At 41.7% G+C, this 18,952-nt stretch overlaps 1 long non-coding RNA gene across 1 annotated transcript; it reads left to right on the forward strand.

The window, feature by feature from the left end:
* The first annotated feature begins 2,910 nt into the window (after positions 1–2,910).
* On the forward strand, positions 2,911–18,521 carry LOC140134217 (uncharacterized). The gene is made up of 3 exons (XR_011856133.1): positions 2,911–3,018; positions 16,598–16,692; positions 18,315–18,521. It is a non-coding gene; the product is annotated as an uncharacterized lncRNA (long non-coding RNA).
* The last annotated feature ends 431 nt before the right edge of the window (positions 18,522–18,952 follow it).

Consider the following 18,952-nt stretch of genomic DNA (forward strand, 5'->3'; position numbering starts at 1 on the left):
GGCCATCCAAGACGGCAACGCCCATCAGAAGGCAAGTTAGGTGCCATGGTAGGGATCACCAATGCAGCAGTTACAGGCGGGTGTCATTGGTATTATACAGCTGACATCTGCCATGTATGAAGAGAGCTCAGCCTGTGAATAGTACATCCTCGTTAATTTAGGGTTAAATTGCCCTAACAGGTAAAGGGATTTTCCCACGAAGAAATACAGCATTTCACAGATATAATTGCAACCTGTCTCTATCAGTTCTGCTGTACACAATTTCGGTTGCCCTGGGATCCGACCCTTTATCAGAAGTCTAGGGTCTGCAAGACAAATTTTTCTCCTGTCTAACACTGCAGTGAGCTTCTCTCTTGCATTTCTAGACAAGCTCACACACACACACAGACTTCCTGCCAGCAAACAGCAGCATGAGGAGAGTAAAGCTACAAGCTACAAACAGATAAGGTCTTTATCCAGGGGAGGAGTGAGGCACAGCAGCAGTGGCTATGATAGAGAATGTCATGTGTTATATGCATCTCATGGATCTCATCTCTGATCTGTCTAATCTCTTTTTCTATGTGTCAGATTCTATTAAATGTTCTGAAGCTAAATAAAAGTGTATATAAACCTGAACCCTGATAATCTAAGCACATTGTCAGCACACAGAATCTCATACTACTGTCTACTTCCATCAAACAGCTTTTCATATCTCCAACATACAGTACCACCATGTTATTCAAGATTTGTTTGTGTGACTACATATTTAGCTTTTTAGGAGATAGTATTAAAGGAAATCTACCATCAAATCAATCATGATAAACCAGGGACACTCATAGATCCAGGCACCATGACTGTGGGAATCTTCATATATTTGTTATCCATGACATCAATCCTTCTAAAATCAACTTTTAAAATTATGACAATGAGCCGGAAGGGCCCTCTGTGCTGTAGCTTCACAGGCTATTAAACTGTACAGAGCATTTCTCCCTCCTACTGTGTGAGATTACAGCAGACAAATGGAAGTGGGATGTGCTCAGGGAGCACGGGGAGGGTGAGACAGTGTAACAGCCTATAAAGTAACAGCATGGAGGGACTAAGGTAACACACAAAGAGCCCTTCTAGCATAATATTAAAAGTGGATGGAAGGAGGCCATGGATAACAAATATAACTAGGTTACCAGAGTCACAGTGCCTAGATCTATGTTTTTTAAGAGAACTTTAAAATTTTAAAAAGGCAGAGAACAATTTAAAGGGGTTTTCTGAGATTGTTTTATGCATAACTCATATTTCTCAACAGTTATTTAGAATATGCAATATGTCAGCATTCGGGATGAGTGGATCCTCTGGACCACCTGGGAACTGCCGCAAAGCGGGATGGTCTGGCTGCGGCAGGGTACCACTAGGTTGTTCCACAGGTGCGACTAGCCCGTGGTGGCAGCCGAGGTCGAGGTACCTTAGCGGACAGTCTCGTGGTCAGGTCCAGGCACAGGGTCAAGGCAGGCGGCAGAGATGCAAAGTCAAGTCCAATCTGGGGTCAGCAACAGGAGGTCCAGGCAAATGGGAACGGGAACACAGGCACATGGAACAGGAACATGGGAACACAGGAATGCAGGACACGGGAACTCAGGAGCAGGAAACACGGCAGCAGGAACGCAGGATACACGGGAACACATAGGAACGCAGGAGACACAGGAACGCATGAATAACACTGGGGAGCTTTTTCTAAGGCTGAGAGGCACAAAGATCCGGTGGGGAAGGCAGGAAGTGGCCGGCTTTTCTAAAATTCCTGGCTGAATCCTGAGTGGGAGTGTGGAGAAATAAGGCAGATGGGGGGACGATGGGGGCCACGGAGGTGCTGGGGACCGGAGCGAGACACGGGTGTACCGAGACGTGGGTCTGCTTACACCCGTGACACAATACATTCCATGTAAGGGTTTCATGTGAAATTTGTACCTTTCACTACCTTTTCTCTTAGGTCTGATTGATTGGAAAACTTTATAGATCCCATGCTGCAGGGTTTTTTTTGTTGATCACAGACTATAAACCTGTGTTATGCACAGACACATTGTATCTCACCGCACTGTATCCGAGCCATGTGACCGCAAAAAGTAAAGAAGCTCCTGTACCTTGATACCTCAGCCTGAATCTACTACCAGGCTGCGTGTAACCTTCCTGTGGACCGGCTCTCCATGACTATTCCAGCTTAAGAATCTGCTGTTAATCGTTTGGCTGTGGCCTGCTAGTCAATAAAGAACTGTAAGTTGGTTTGCACAACGTTGCCTTCGTCAGATCCCTGAATATGGTTGTCTAACACTCTGGGCTTCCCCATCCATCACCCAGGGACTCATCTTACAGACACTCAGGGGTTGCCCCAGGGAAAAACCATTGCATCAGCCTCTCCCTCCATATTTCTTGCACACATCGCCTGCTGGAGACTTGCCAGGCTATAGGTCAGCTAACCGGTCTCCATACCAGAGCACTGACCACAGCGTGCGCAAGGCCGCCAAGAAATGGCTAGGCCCCCGTGGGGGATGTTGCATATGGCTAATTAGTAATTTGTCACAATGCCCTAAAAATGCTGCCTTAGAGAGAGAGAGAGCTATCACAGCAAGACAACAGTCTAATATATCTGTGACAAGATTCATGTTTGATGACAAATGCACATAGTATCAGCAGAAAATCAACTTATAATTCACATGCCTACTATATGTCATAAATGCTGTAGGCAACAATAACATAAAGAATTAATGAAGTTCTGCAATGCAAAATGTACAGTAAGGAGGTTGTCACTATCAGCTTCCTGTGCTCTGGTCTAGCCTCTGTAGTATTCGGAGAAATGATTGCGAAGAATGTTTCTTACGTCACATCAACACCTCTCTGAGAAGCCTGAACTTGCCTAACAAGATGTGCTTAATCATGAGACCTGATCACAATGCATTTCTAACCTGATGGAAACTGCTCCCGCAATGCACATCATCAATGGCCATCAATGCTGAGCTGCTGATGAGCGCATGTAAATCAAGAACAGAATTCCAAGTAAGTGTCCTTATATTCTAACATAGGGTGCTATAGTAGAGGATTACTATTATTCCTTTTTATCATAGTATTATAGTATATAAGGGTGGAAAAAAGCGCAGGTCCAATCTTTAAGAATTAAATAAATGTTTTTTTCCCCTGTGATATTTTTGCTCTCCAGAAAGTCATCCAGGCCTCTCTTGAACATGTACATAGAGTCCGCCATAACAACCTCCTGCGGCAGAGAGTTCCATAGTCTCACTGCTCTTACAGTAAAGAACCTTTGTCTATGTTGATGGTAGAATCGCCTCTCCTCCAGGCGCAGAGGGTGCCCCCTTGTCCTGGTTACAGGCCTCAGCATAAAAAAATCTTTGGAGAGATCCTTGTACTGTCCGTTCAGGTATTTGTACATTGTAATGAGGTCTCCCCTCAGACATCTTTCCTCTAAACTGAATAATCCTAAATTTTGTAATCTGTCATTGTATTCTAATCCCCCTATTCCCCTAATAATCCTGGTTGCTCTCCTCTGCACCCATTCCAGCTCTACTATATCCTTTTTATACACTGGTGCCCAAAACTGTACACAATATTCCATGTGTGGTCTGACCAGCGATTTGTATAAGGGCAAAACTATGTCTTTATCATGAGAATCTTTTCCTCTTCTGATACGTCCCATATTTTTATTTGCTTTATTAGCGGCTGCCTGGCTCTGGTCACTAATACTCTGAAGTCTTTTTCAGCTACAGTTTAACCAAGTAATTGACTGTTTAGAACATAATTATACTTTTCTTCCCAAGTGCATAAGCTTACATTTATCTACATTATATCTCATCAGCCATTTCTCTGCCCATTCTTCCAGCTTCCACAAATCCCTATGCAATATTATACTAATGGCCTCTGTGTTAATTACTTTGCAGAGTTTAGTATCATCTGCAAATATTGAAACTGTACTGTGTAAACCCACTACTTTAATAAAAATATTAAAAAAGGGGGACCAATACTGCCCACTGTGGCACCCCATTGGTAACTTCAAGCAAAGCTGTGCGCCCTCTTCATACTCCTCTCTCCTGCATAATGACATTCAGGAATGTCCAAATGCAGTAAGGTAAGGGGTTGATGAATCTTTAAAATTTTAAAAATAATATAATAATAACAGAACATAATTCATGCTGTACCCGGGAGTGCATGGCATCTGCGACCGGTGATTTGTCCATTTTAGTGGTTGTGAGGCGGCACTGCACTTCTTCCTGGGTTAAACTATTGACATTCGAAAGATAATTTACATAATTCCTCCTAATGTCTTTCACCATGGGTAAAGATAGTTGAGAAGGCAACATTCAATAGATTGACAACAGCGGAGCCATAGGCGAAGCAGGAACATGACGGTGGTAAGGGGGGGACCTATAACGACTGAATTTAGATGATAGTATTGATGTAAGATGATGGTCCTTGTTAAAAGTACAGAGTGGGTGGGATAGTGTAGTGATGTAAGAGGGGAGGGGCTCAGGGGTAGATGTCACTCTCTGTCCTGTATCTCTCTTTCTCTCTCTAGAAGCACAGAAAGAAACATGTCTGACAGACTCAGAAGGTATAACACTGGGGTTACCACTTTATATCACTCTGCTGTCACCACATACACCTCACACATCATGTACCAGGGTAGACTCAGCTTACACATCATATATGAGAGGATTTTACCTCAGGAATTAATCATTACCACAGGAGTTCATGTCTCCATGTCTCCTCATGTACCTGCTCCCAGCTATCTCACGCATGGCAGCTTTGGCTATGATATATGTGTGAGCTTATAACCCCACACTGGGATATGACTGGTTAATGTTACAGGGGAGCAGCATTACCTCATGTAATGTGCACATGGCTGAAGGTAAGTAAGAAGCCTCCATGTTTCCTCAGCCATGTGTCCTCTGGAGTCTGCTCCTAGCTATAGTATACCCTGCAGTGATGTCTGTGATATGTGTATGATTATACTCACACACTGTAGATATGACTGGTAATGTTACAGGGGAGCAGCATTACCTCATGTAATGTGCACATGGATGTAAGAAGCCGCCAAGTCTCCTCAGGAGTCTGCTCCCTGCCATCTTATACCCTGCAGCTATGGCGGTGATATCTGTCAGATTATACCTCACACTATAGATATGGCTGCTTTATGCTACATGGGAGCTTTATTTATTTACTAGTGTAATGTGGACATGATAGTCCAGGTCTCCTCATGTATCTGCTCTCAGCTGTCTTACACATGGCAGCTGTGGCAGGATGGGAGTCCATGTGTCCTCATGGTCCTGCTCCTCACATGTGATGGAGTACAGACACTTATGTATAGGGGAGCAGGTGACCTCAGTGTATACAGCGCTGTATATGGGGAGATAACTAACCATGTATCTGCCCCAGGTCACCTCACATACTACATACATGGCTGATATGTCATCTTATTGCTTAACATACTGCTTAATGCCCTAATGTATATGAGGGGTAGGTACCTCACACACTTTACATATCACTGATATATATGAGGATGTAGTTACCTCATACACTGTACATATCACTGATATATATGAGGATGTAGTTACCTCATACACTGTACATATCACTGATATATATGAGGATGTAGTTACCTCATACACTGTACATATCACTGATTTATGAGGATATAGTTACCTCATACACTGTACATATCACTGATATATATGAGGATGTAGTTACCTCATACACTGTACATATCACTGATATATATGAGGGTGTAGTTACCTCATACACTGTACATATCACTGATTTATATGAGGGTGTACTTACCTCATACACTGTACATATCACTGATATATATGAGGATATAGTTACCTCATAAACTGTACATATCACTGGTGTATATGAGGATGTAGTTACCTCATACACTGTACATATCACTGATCTATATGAGGGTGTACTTACCGCACATACTGTACATATCACTGATTTATATGAGAATGTACCTACCTCACACTCAGTACTTATCTCTGATTTATATGAGGTCACTGAATTACTTGAGGGTGTACTTACCTCACATACTGTACATATCACTGATATATATGAGGGTGTACTTACCTCACATACTGTACATATCGCTGATTTATATGAGGGTGTACTTACCTTGCACACTGTACATATCGCTAATTTATATGAAGGTGTACTTACCTCACACACTGTACATATCACTGATTTATATGAGGTTGAGTGATGAGTGTGTACTTACCTCACTCACTGCATATATCACTAATTTACATGAGGGTAATGACCTCTTGTATACGGTTTAAGGTTACATTTATACCTTCATGACACAGGTACACATGGCTATTTTAGTACGAATCCTCGTGGCACAGATATGGCAGAGCAATCACAAGTTCCATACTGGAGCTTCTTCAGGAGTCCAGTCCTTTTGGATAGAGACTGAGGGCAGATGTCCACCATTACTCTGCTTGTTATGGGGAGGTTACATGTATTATACACTAGGGAGAGAGGAGCTGCCCAGAGAGAGCACATGTACAGGATCACAGATGGAGGCTGTGGAGGCATTATTACTAGTCTTTTATAATCTCGGTTCTCTATAGTCTTGGTGGCCTACACCTTACTGTGATTTACTGACCATGATAGGTGCAGGTCCCCCACATTCCTGGTCTATATGGCCCAGCATTGACCTGAGTATTTGTAGTTTCTGGATATGGGGAGCTTAGCTATCTGAATAAAACCTCCATGTCACTGATATACATACGGATTCTATAGTAGCCCATCCCAGGTCATTGCTATATAGTCACCACATGTTGCATTCAGATGCTTATGTGCCTGGTGCAGTGTACATGACTTCCATATCACTGCTTTATTGTAGTTATGGATCAGGCTGTATCTTACATATATATATATATAACTAGCCTTTAGTTGTGGCTTCTATATTATGGACTGTCCATGTATACCTTATGTGCACTCATATATATATATATATATATACACTCTAGATTACATGAGTGGTACATGGTACAATACTGAGGGGGTTACATGCCACCTCAGACTATAATGGTGAATTAGCATTGTAATGTTACATTACATTTAGCCCCATGAAATGGCTGAAGAATTAGCCAGACACATGGTCAGTGTTACTGCTGCACCTAATTCTGTAAGATAAATGGATCCTATATATCCAGGCCCTTGGTACATTTATATAATGTCTTATGTGTGGTTGATGTTACTGTCTCCAATGGTTGGTCTAGGGCCACATCTTCTTTCGCCACTTAGCTAGGAGGTTGGCGGCTATGTGGAGCTGGGGATGTGGCTCTCGCGTGCTGTGCGCGTAATTATGGTTTATGGGAGACAAGTTCTCCACACCTGGTTACACCACTAGCTTGGAGGTTGGTGGCTAGTGGATTATATGTGGAGACATATATGCACTTCTCTAAGGGGCGGTCCCTGAGAAGATGGTTCTGGTTCGGTTATCCACACCTAGTTACGCCACTAGCTAAGAGGATAGCGGCTGGTGGATCACTAGAGTGTTGGTTTTGTACGCTGTGCGTGCATTGTATATCACCACTTGCCAGGAGGTTGCGGCTTGTGGATATGGTAGTTATGGTTTCTCTACACGCTGAGCGTGTTTTTTGAGCAAAAAATTATATTTATGGATTTGGCTTGATATGGCCACATTCTGCTCTCGCCGCTTGCCAGGAGGTTGCGGCTTGTGGATATGGCAGGTGTGGTTTCTCTACACGCTGAGCGTGTTTTTGAGCAAAAAAATTATATTTATGGATTTGGCTTGATATGGCCACATTCTGCTCTCGCCACTTGCCAGGAGGTTCCGGCTTGTGGATATGGCAGGTGTGGTTTCTCTACACGCTGAGCGTGTTTTTGAGCAAAAAATTATATTTATGGATATGGCTTGATATGGCCACATTCTGCTCTCGCCACTTGCCAGGAGGTTGCGGCTTGTGGATATGGCAGGTGTGGTTTCTCTACACGCTGAGCGTGTTTTTGAGCAAAAAATTATATTTATGGATTTGGCTTGATATGGCCACATTCTGCTCTCGCCGCTTGCCAGGAGGTTGCGGCTTGTGGATATGGTAGTTGTGGTTTCTCTGCACGCTGAGCGTGTTTTTTGAGCAAAGTTACATTTATTTAGTACTATACCGGGCGAAGTTAGTTGTCAAAATGGACAAGCCTTTGCTGTTCTGATGTCAAGTACTTGCCCGCTATTGCGCTGTATTCTGTATTGGAGCAAGATGGAGCTGGTGCTAGGCCAACTACAAAATAAATTTTACATTGGTTTGCTATAAGGCTTGAGATGAGTATATCTCGGCTCAGCTCACTATGTTATTCTAATACTATATATATATAAAAAAAAAAAAAAAAAAAGAGCGAAGACATCGCACAGCATTTTGAACATTTTGTCAGGGGCTATGCCGTGGCAGTGCATACGCTATGACACATAGTGGGGTTGCCCCCCCCCCCTTACCTATGCATTAGCTGAGCACAGAAGTAAACGTTCTTCTTCTTTACCTATCCTCTTCATGTCTGTTCTGTCAATAGTATTGGTGCATGATACATATATTGAAGTATGACTAGTGGTTCTCTAGATACTAGAGATACAGTAAGCGATATTCCCACTCGGTGGGGAGATAAATCTACGCTTTTGGTGTCTAGTACTTAGTCTTTTTAGTATATATTTGGTTCCGAGGGCAGTTATTCCACATCATGGTTGTACGGTATCCTGCTTCACTATATTGTTGGACACGGTTTGGTATATCTGTAGAAGTTTAGAGTTTAGCAATGTTTTTACCACTTTGTGCATGTGGATTGTATTTGTAATTTTCTCAACACTTTATTCGTTAACCCATTGCATTCCCATTGATGGGATTTTTGTTGTTTGGTGGTGGTCGAGTCCATTTAAGGTGTCAAATGGCCTCTTTGTGGCGGTGCAGGAGTCAGGTGGAAGGTGCAGGCAAGTTATTGGTGGACTAATTTAACTTATAGAGGATGTAAAAGCTCATGGTGGTCAACAGCCTGAGCTTTGGAAGTGGCCAGCCTCAAGGCTCTGGTAATGGTAAAAGCAGCCAGGGGCGGGCACGGTGTTGAAGCACACAATGGATAATCTTCACCAGGGTCATTGGTGCCCTTAAAGTGTACTGGCTCTGCTAGAATGGCAAGCCAGAGCGTGCCGCCCCCCTTTGTTGATGTCTGGCCGGGGGCTGTATGTCAGGCAACTTTAGATTGGGGTATTGGGGAATCCCACCCCTAGCATGTCACCTGACTCCTCCTCTGATTGTTTTATTCCTGTGATTCAAATAAAGCTGTGGCCATTTCACCCATTACGTTATGTGGTTGTGTATTTTTTCCATACACCGTGTTCCATACACTGTTTTAAAATAAAGTGGGGGTCCATCCCATATCCACACGTCATGACAACAGCGGTGCCATAGGCGAAGCAGGAACATGACGGTGGTAAGGGGGGGACCTATAACGACTGAATTTAGATGATAGTATTGATGTAAGATGATGGTCCTTGTTAAAAGTACAGAGTGGGTGGGATAGTGTAGTGATGTAAGAACAGAGTGGGTGGGATAGTGTAGTGATGTAAGAGGGGAGGGGCTCAGGAGTAGATGTCACTCCCTGTCCTGTATCTCTCTTTCTCTTTCTCTCTCTAGAAGCACAGAAAGAAACATGTCCCTCCCACCCGCCCTTTACTATCATTAATTTACAACTGGTTATTTACCAATTACATGTATAATTCTATGAAAATGATTGTCCGTTTGTTTTTTGAACTTTGACACTGTTTATCTTGTATCATGTAAATTTCTTAATTGACTGTTGATGAGATGAAGTTGGTGATATCCTCCTAAGCCCAGGGGAAGGGCAATTCTTCAGCCATGGTTCCCTAGAGGTTTCCTCCACAGGGGGTTTTTCCTCTCCTGAGCGCTGTGGGATGACTCTTTGTGAGTCGGAGGTTGCACATATTTAAAGTTTCTGCCTGGAGATTAAAAATTCTCAATGTTATGCTCCTGGCTTTAAAATGGAAGAAGAAAGAAATATCTAAATAAAAATGTAGATATAAAATTAAAAACAAATAAATAAAAGAATATGTATTTAAAAAAAAAATAGAATGGCATTTTGTTATCTGTCGCAGCTTTGATTTTGCGGTGGAGGAGTCAGGTGGAAGGTGCAGGCAAGTTATTGGTGGACTAATTTAACTTATAGAGGATGTAAAAGCTCATGGTGGTCAACAGCCTGAGCTTTGGAAGTGGCCAGCCTCAAGGCTCTGGTAATGGTAAAAGCAGCCAGGGGCGGGCACGGTGTTGAAGCACACAATGGATAATCTTCACCAGGGTCATTGGTGCCCTTAAAGTGTACTGGCTCTGCTAGAATGGCAAGCCAGAGCGTGCCGCCCCCCTTTGTTGATGTCTGGCCGGGGGCTGTATGTCAGGCAACTTTAGATTGGGATATTGGGGAATCCCACCCCTAGCATGTCACCTGACTCCTCCTCTGATTGTTTTATTCCTGTGATTCAAATAAAGCTGTGGCCATTTCACCCATTACGTTATGTGGTTGTGTATTTTTTCCATACACCGTGTTCCATACACTGTTTTAAAATAAAGTGGGGGTCCATCCCATATCCACACGTCATGGCCTTTTCCACTTTTCCCTCCACTGTGACCCCCAGATAATTCCTCAGAGGGCCCACTCTGAGTTTTTAATTTCTTGTCATTAATATATTTGAAAATAATTTGGGATTATTTTTACTTTTCTTTGCAATATTTATTTCAGTCTTTATATTTGCTGCCTTTATCATTTTTTTTTACAGAATTGATTTTTCTCTCTGTAATCTTCTCTATAATAATGCCTCATCACTACCTTTGTGTTTTATCTACTTAAACGCCATATATATCTCACCTTATTGTACTAGTTAACTACATATTTTTTTTCTGGTTTCTCTTTTTTGCTTTTCCCTATATGGTATGTGTTTTTCACAGGTCTTTTTTAGAATATTTTTGAAAATGTCCAATTTTTTGGGGTGCTTTTGTTAACATAGCCCCATTTTATGCCTCCAGGTCCTCTCTTAGCTGTTGAAAATTTGCCCTCCTGAAGTTTAGAGCATTCGTTGCCCCTCTACTAATCATCTTAGTCAGTGGTTCTCAACCTTTCTAATGCTGTGACCCTGCAATACAGTTCCTCATGCTGTGGTGACCCCAAACCATGCAACTCGCAGTAAAAAAACAGTAAAATTTCGGCTCCGATGGCTTTAGGCGACCCCCGGTTTTGGTCGTTCGACCCCCGCTGGGGTCCCGACCCACAGGTTGAGAACCACTGATCTTAGTAAAGCATAATAAAGCAGTCCTGCCTTTGTTGTATATGCTGCCTCTTTTAAGGGTCCTTAAAATGGTGACGATAGCTCCCCTAATCCTTAGTATTTTTGGTGACTTACAGACACTAAGTATAGTTGTGTGCATGAGGCTTTTGGCAGTGGTCACAAGTAATTTTTTAACTCCTTAACAAACCATGCAGTACCTTATATACTCGAGTATAAGCCTAGTTTTTCAGCACAAAAAAATGTGCTGAAAACCCAAACTCGGCTTATACTCGAGTAAAAAATATATAGGTTTTACCAGGTTTTTGTGGTAAAATTAGGGGCCTCGGCTTATACTTGGGTCGGCTTATACTCGAGTATATACGGTACTTTAATAGCGCAGTGTTATGTTGTATGTTGGGCAGAGGTTAGGCAGAGGCTCCCAAGTGCTCTGTATTATCGGCACCAATCACAACATACAAACCATTCCCACAGCACATTTTTGGGTATGGGGTTGGGGGCGAAGGTTGTAGTTCAGCTGCCAGAGGCCCCCAGAACTGTTAATCTAGCATATAGCATGATCCGTCAGATCCTCTAGTGTGGAAACCCACTGGGGGTATAGTCTAAAATTAACTAAAATAAATATTTTTCAAGATACAACATTTCAAAACCCCAAAAAATCTTAAAGCACACCAGTCACTAGGCATGTCATTTTTAGCTGGTGACAGGTTCTAATACCCTATACTTTGCTGATTGCCTTTGTCATCATTCAGAAACATTTCAGTAGTTTATGGATCCCTGCCAGCAGCATATGGATAGTCCCAGGGGAGGGACGACTGCAGCCTGTGTCTGCCTGTGTACGTCTCCTCTTCTCCACACTCATCCAGCTACCTCATACCCCTTCCTGACTTCCTGTCATGTGCATTGAGCAGGCAGTGAGAGAGCTGGGTAGTGTGGAGGAAAGGAAGAATACATACATTTTTTAAATCAGTATAGAATAGGCTATTGGAACCTGTCACCAGCTGAAAATAACATTTTATGGTTCATTTTAAATATATATCCCCATATCCAAGAATGCAGATCTATTAAAATATAAAAAAGATTATAGAGTGAACACCATATTAAAAAAATACACAAACAAATTCTAATCAATAGATCAACCCACAAAAATTTAGCTCATACAGAGTTCCAAACACGGAACTGGAAAAATGTAACAAGTGCCAGAGTATATTGATAAGCCTATTATTTACAAAGAATTACATTTTGAGTATTATAGGTATTAAACATCAATGATTAAAAAAACATATCAATGTTTTTGTCTTTATGACCCCAACAATGGAATATGTCATTTGGATTGCAGAATAAAGAGAACACATCTGCATTTTTTTGTTAATTTCACAGTGCAGCTAACTTGCTGGGACTTTGACCCTACTATTTTGACCCCTTTACTGACACTCAGCAATTCTATAATGGTTCATGCTTGGCATTTTGCAACTATTCCTTTGTCATGTTAGCACCGGTATCCAAAGGTGCTGGTCACACACCTATAAACATTCCTTCCAGGCTGTGACAGTCACAGCCTGAATGCTGACTGAATTACGATTGACTGAACCCTAAATGTAAACATGCAAACAGTGCACACTAGATTTTTCCATGGAGTAGCCTTCTATACCTCTTTCATCAGCCATTCAAGCTCCAGTGGTTACAGACCAGAAAACACAACAGGCACAAGATCTCTAAATAGGCTCCCTAATGTCTGGCTGTGACTAGTATGAGTTGCACCGTGAAAAAGCTGCTTATTTTTGTCATATTGCCATGTTACTGCTTCTTTATATAGAAGCGAAAATGCAAAATTAATAACAAGTAAGAAGCCGCAGATAAAGAACAGTTTATGAGAACTTGCAGAAGATGTGAGGGAGTAAGGTTAAGGTCTTCACATCAAAGGAGTATCATGAAGGGGACAAAATCTTGTTGCTGACCCCTATTATTTGGCTGCAGAAGCATTTTGATGTAATTTATTTTTCAAAAGAAGCTCTGAACATGCTTCCTTTGTAGATGATTTAATGTCTTGGTATAAACAAGAAAAAAAATAAATACAGTATATATTTGGTTCCTTCTTGGATGTTCTAGTTTTTTGATCCAGCATTTGCCTTTAACAAATTTTGCATATGATTTACAATGAACAACTCCTAAGCTTTAAAATATATTTTTTTGGAAATCAACCAGTTTAAAAAAGTAAAAAAATACTATTTATACTCACCTACTGTCAGGGGTAGTGTACCCACTGTACCACCACGGGCGATGACGTAAGCCAACACCTGGGAGCAGAGTTTAAGTTACACCCGGTTTTCACCAGAGCCCACTGCAAAGCGGGTTGGAATTGTTGCAGGATACCACCAGGTCACTCCACAGGCGCGACTTTGCCTGCACCGGTAGCCAAGGCGAGGTACATAGTCGTGAGACAGAGATGGGGTCATGGGCAGGCTGGAGGTCAGGACAGGCAGCACGGGATCGGAGTCAAAAGCAAAGCAGATGGTCAGGGCAGGCAGCAGAGGAGCGAGGTCAGGAACAGAATCAGGGTCACAACAGGAAATCAGTCTAAACGCACAAGGTATGGGAAACAGCTTTCTCAATGGCATGAGAGCACAAAGATCCGGCGGGGAACGTGGGAAGAGGCTGGCTATTTATTAAATTAGCAGGTGGCCATTTAGAGTTGCACTGGCTCTTTAAATCTGCGGAAGCTGCAGACGCATCGCAGGAGCGCGGTCAGGTGAGTCACTCTGCTGCGGAGGTACTAGGAAACATAGAGGATCACGGGGTCGCAGGAGCACCGGTGACACCTACTGTAAAGGCAGGACACAAACGAGGGCAGTGAACCCTGGCACTGAGCCCCCAAATCTGTCCATGGCTGCTTATGGGGTCCCTCCTAAACGGATCCCAATAACTGGTCGACATTCCTTCCCTGGGTAAAGTGTGAACACGTAACAAGACAGACAGACAAAACACAAGGAAGAGTAGACAATACAGGTTGGCAACAGCGGAAATAAACAATGACCAAATCGTAATCCAAATACAGAAGTCAAAACACATGCAAGAGATCAGAAACCAAGAGGTAGAACACGGCTAAATAGCAGTTTGATCAGCAAGGAATGAAGGTTTAGTGGGACACTGAGGCCTCTTCCACACTAGCGTTGCAGATCACGTCAGGGTGAAATGCGTGAAAAATGAAGTTTTTTGGTCCTTTTTTCCTTGGAGTCATTAGCGTTTTTGCGTTTTTCCCACACGTGCTGCTTGCGCTTTTCTTGCGTCTTCAGTGAGTTTTTCACTGCGTTTTTTAAATCACACGATGCTTAAATTGGTACTTCCTGACTTTTTTTCACATCACCTAGCAACCAATCCATTTAAAACGCATTGCACTCACATTGCACTTGCAATGCTCGCGAGTGCGATGGCTACTGCTGGCAAAGCTCAACATACTTCTCCATCTACTCCTCCATATAAGTGATGACTGCTCAGTGATGTGGGTATGGAAGGCACTAGACCCCCCCATACTCTTTATTAATAGCAGTGCCTTCCAGTCCTCTAGTACTGCCTGCAGTGCTACAATGTGCTTTCACCTTCAGTATACAGGATGAGCCACATCAACAAGTATCAAGATATAGTATTCCAGTAATGGGTCAGTTTTTGTCCAGTACTTTACAGACGGATAACAACAAATGATAAATATGGCACACAGCTTTAGTTTTAGACTCTCTTTTGATTTTAAATCATGTGGAATACTGACATTTTCCTGTATGATTTGTGTATGGAGTCAGATTTTGTTTTATACTTGTAGATACACAGATTGATGAGCTTATTGATTCACATTTAAGTCTATTTTTATGGAAACAGCTGGTCTACTGACATGTATTACATGAGTATTAACAATTCTAACTTTGAGTAGTAGTGAATTTGGAGCTAGGAGATGAAAATACGGTTTACATTGACAATGAGAAAGCTGAAAATCGACCTAGTAATAATCCAGTAATATTCTGCCTGTCACATCCACTCATTAGGTGGTCACTGTATTTACCATATGACAGCTGATACAGTCCATATGATTCAATGTTTCTGTTTCCATAGCAATTCTGTCTTAAATAATTACAAAAAGAAGAACCAGATCCCTCTATTAAAAATGAGCAATGTCTTTAGCTAACATATAATATCGTTGTCTATAAAATAAATTATACTCATTGACAACGGATTTGAAAATGTTAACCTTTGCTGTTGACATAACTGGGTATTTGATGCTTAGGGACCTAAGAGCAGGCTGCTCTCCTGACCATCACTGCAATGATAGAAATATCTAGAAACAGGGGCCAGTTCCTGCCTCTTACCTTTTTTCCTTGAATTTTACATTTAACTGGTTCAGGACGAGGGTAATTTGTGCTTTCAGACTTTCTGTATTTTCGCACATGTTCTGTTAATGGATCTTAGGCCCCTTCCACACTTACGTTGCAGATCAAGTCAGAGTCTGATCAGGGTGCGATAAGGTTTTTTTTTAGTGAAATACTAACATTTTTCATCAGAAATCAATCAGTTTTCAGTAAATTTTTTCAGTGTCTCAGTTTTTCACGCACGTTTTCTGGTGTTTTCAATATGGTTTTTTATGCGCAGATAACGTGTGTGAAAAGGACTATCTGGTCTATCTTTTCTATGGCAATTGATCAGTGAAAAAACCATTGCACTTGCATTGAACTTGCATGTGTCTCAGAGTGCAATGCTTTTTTGATGCATCTCCATAGACTTGTATGGTGCATTTTTCACATGCGTGACTTGCAAAAGTAAAGCATGCTGAGATTTAAACATGCGTTAAAAAACGTGCGTATGTGCGTGACAAATAAAGCAAGTGTGAAAAAAACATTGATTACAATGGGTCAGAGTGTAATGCAAGTTCTGTGCATTAAAAGCATGCACAGAACAAGTGTTTTTAATTTTTTTGGCCTAGCGATTACAATTTTTTTTGAAGAGAAATACAGGATTCTTATATTATTATTTTTTGGGATCTGAATTTTAACTTTTATACCAAATTTATAAATAATGCTAATAAAATAGTAAAAAAAATGCCATCGCATGTCTGATTTAGACAGGGTAGAGTGACCCTAGTCACTAGTGGGACAAACACATTTTTGGGGTATATTTTTAATATATGTATTCATATATTTTATTTTTACTTACAGGAGCTTTATATAATTTTTTTTACACAATTTTTCTACTGTAGCTAAAGTTTGATCATTGCATCAGTTTTAGGTTCACCAGAACTGGATCTTGTGCACCGCACCTGGAAACAGAGAAGAGCACCTGCAGAACACACAACAGTGCTGGAATCAAGAAGAAGGGTACATATACTATTTTTTCTTATACCTACCCCCAGCTGGTTTTCCAGATCAAAGCTGTAAACAAACAAGTCATCTAATGTGACTACAAGGAGACATCGGTAGGCTGAGACAAACCTACCATGTGATCATTGATTCAGAAAGCTATTTTTACTTCCCCTTCCACTTTGCCTTTTAAAGGGAACCTGTCACCAGGAGCCCAATTCTGGCTTCCCCGTGACCCTATAGAGAATAGTGTGTTTTTATAATAAAACTGGCCTTTTCTGATAAAAAGAAAAAAGAAGTAGATAAATAAAAATAAGTTAGATGAAAGATCACCTTCTCTCTGCAGAGCAGTGTCCCATGGGAGTGGTCAATGAGAAGCGGTTTGGCAGTGTGCACACTATTCTCTATGGGAGGCAGAAAAAGGGCTCCTGATGACAGGTTCCCTTTAAGGTTGCCTGCTTCATAAATAAAGGCTCAGCAAAAGGCCACCCGGACGGTATAGCATGAAGAGCGAATATCCATTACAGTGAAAGTAATTATAAATATAGTAATAAAAAACTAGAAAATACTAAACCACCTGTAATGAAAAAGAGATTATCTGGTAATCTATACCCATACAAATGTAAATAAACCACATAAGGCCACACTCGCACGCAGCGTCTCTGTTGCATTGGAAATGCAACGTACATGCTGCGAGGGAGGGGCTTCCCCGCTCACTGATGAGCTTCCATTGGAACACTTGAGATTGGGAACAAGCTCAATATGTTATGTGTACAAAGTATGCAAAACATGTGGTGCTTGTTGCAACAGTATAGTAGAAACGCATCTGCGATTGAGCTAGCCCCTCCCATGCAGCACTGAAATGCAACAAAAACACTGCAAGTGAATGCAGTCTAAAGGAAGAGTTTGGAGAGGGTCCAAAAAAAAAGATGGAAACCCAAACAGCAAAGCTGATATCTATAGTTTTCACACATTGGGCCCTACTTGGTTTTGGTTGTTCTACTTCTGTAATTAAGTGACACAGTAGAATAAGGAAGCACATATATAAACCAAGCCCTAGCCACATTGTTTATGCCAGCAATACTCAACTTGTGGTGCTCTGTATTTCCCAGGATGCTTTCAAGTACACAGAAAACTCTGTCTAACCACAGAGAACAGAGGGTCTGTCCAGTGTAACCGCAAGAACATGGCTGTACAAAACAGCGGTGCTCCTCCTGTGATAGCAAATAGTTTTCTGGCAAGTTAACCCCTTATATACTTTGGCCAGCCAATAAGGGATTGATATATATATATATATATATATATATATAAACTTACTCCAGACAACTGGTACGCATCAATGAAATAATAGTCAGAATGTGGCCTATGGTAACTGGTTACAGTGCAGCTTTCATTTTTCTAGAATGATCCTGTTGTAAACTTACAACTGAGGACATCAGCATATCCTATTGTATATTTTTATAGTGGGATATGTCTTCCTGAGGCTGCATTCCCACGTGGTGATTGAGTTTGCATTGTGTTTCTAAACGGGAATGCGAACCTAAAGTGGGAATACGACCTAAAAGAAGGAGGAAGAGCAGCCGGTGATAAAATTAATAATAATAATAATTAATAATAATAATAATTTTTTATTTATATAGTGCACACAGATTACCCAGCGCTGCACAGAGCTTGCCATATTGGTAACCAAATTGAGGCTCACAATCTAATCAACCTACCAGTATGTTTTGGAGTGCGTGAGGAAACCAGAGGACCCCCACGCAAGTACAGCGAGAACATACAAACTCTTTGCAGATGTTGACCTGGACCCCAGTGCTGCAAGAATGTAGTGCTAACCAGTAAGCCAACGTGCCACCCAATAAAATTAATAAATCTTTATATTGCAGCTCCATCATATTCTATATTCATATATTACAAAACATGGAGTACATGTACCAACTATAAAAGATTAGCAATAAGATGAGCAATAACTTGGTCAGATAAAAAAAAATCTGACTGAGGGTCCTCAGGGGAGAGTTATCATATGTTGGCGGCATATGATGACACCTACCCCTCTGGAACGGCCAGATACATCAAGAGGCTTAGGCCTCCCGATGTATCTGAGAGGGCAGCCGCACAATGTGTATTTCTAAGCCAAATCCTACCTGTTGTAGAAATGTAGCGCAGCCTGTGAACTTTCACAGTTTAGAGTTTAGAGGTGCAGGGCATTCCTGTTGCCAGCCAAGCCCCCCTTTAAGGCCGGTGACACATCTGGCATTTTTGTTGCGTTTTTGCTGCG

The sequence above is a fragment of the Engystomops pustulosus genome, chromosome 5 (assembly GCF_040894005.1).
Source record: "Engystomops pustulosus chromosome 5, aEngPut4.maternal, whole genome shotgun sequence".
Classification (NCBI taxonomy): Eukaryota; Metazoa; Chordata; class Amphibia; order Anura; family Leptodactylidae; genus Engystomops; species Engystomops pustulosus.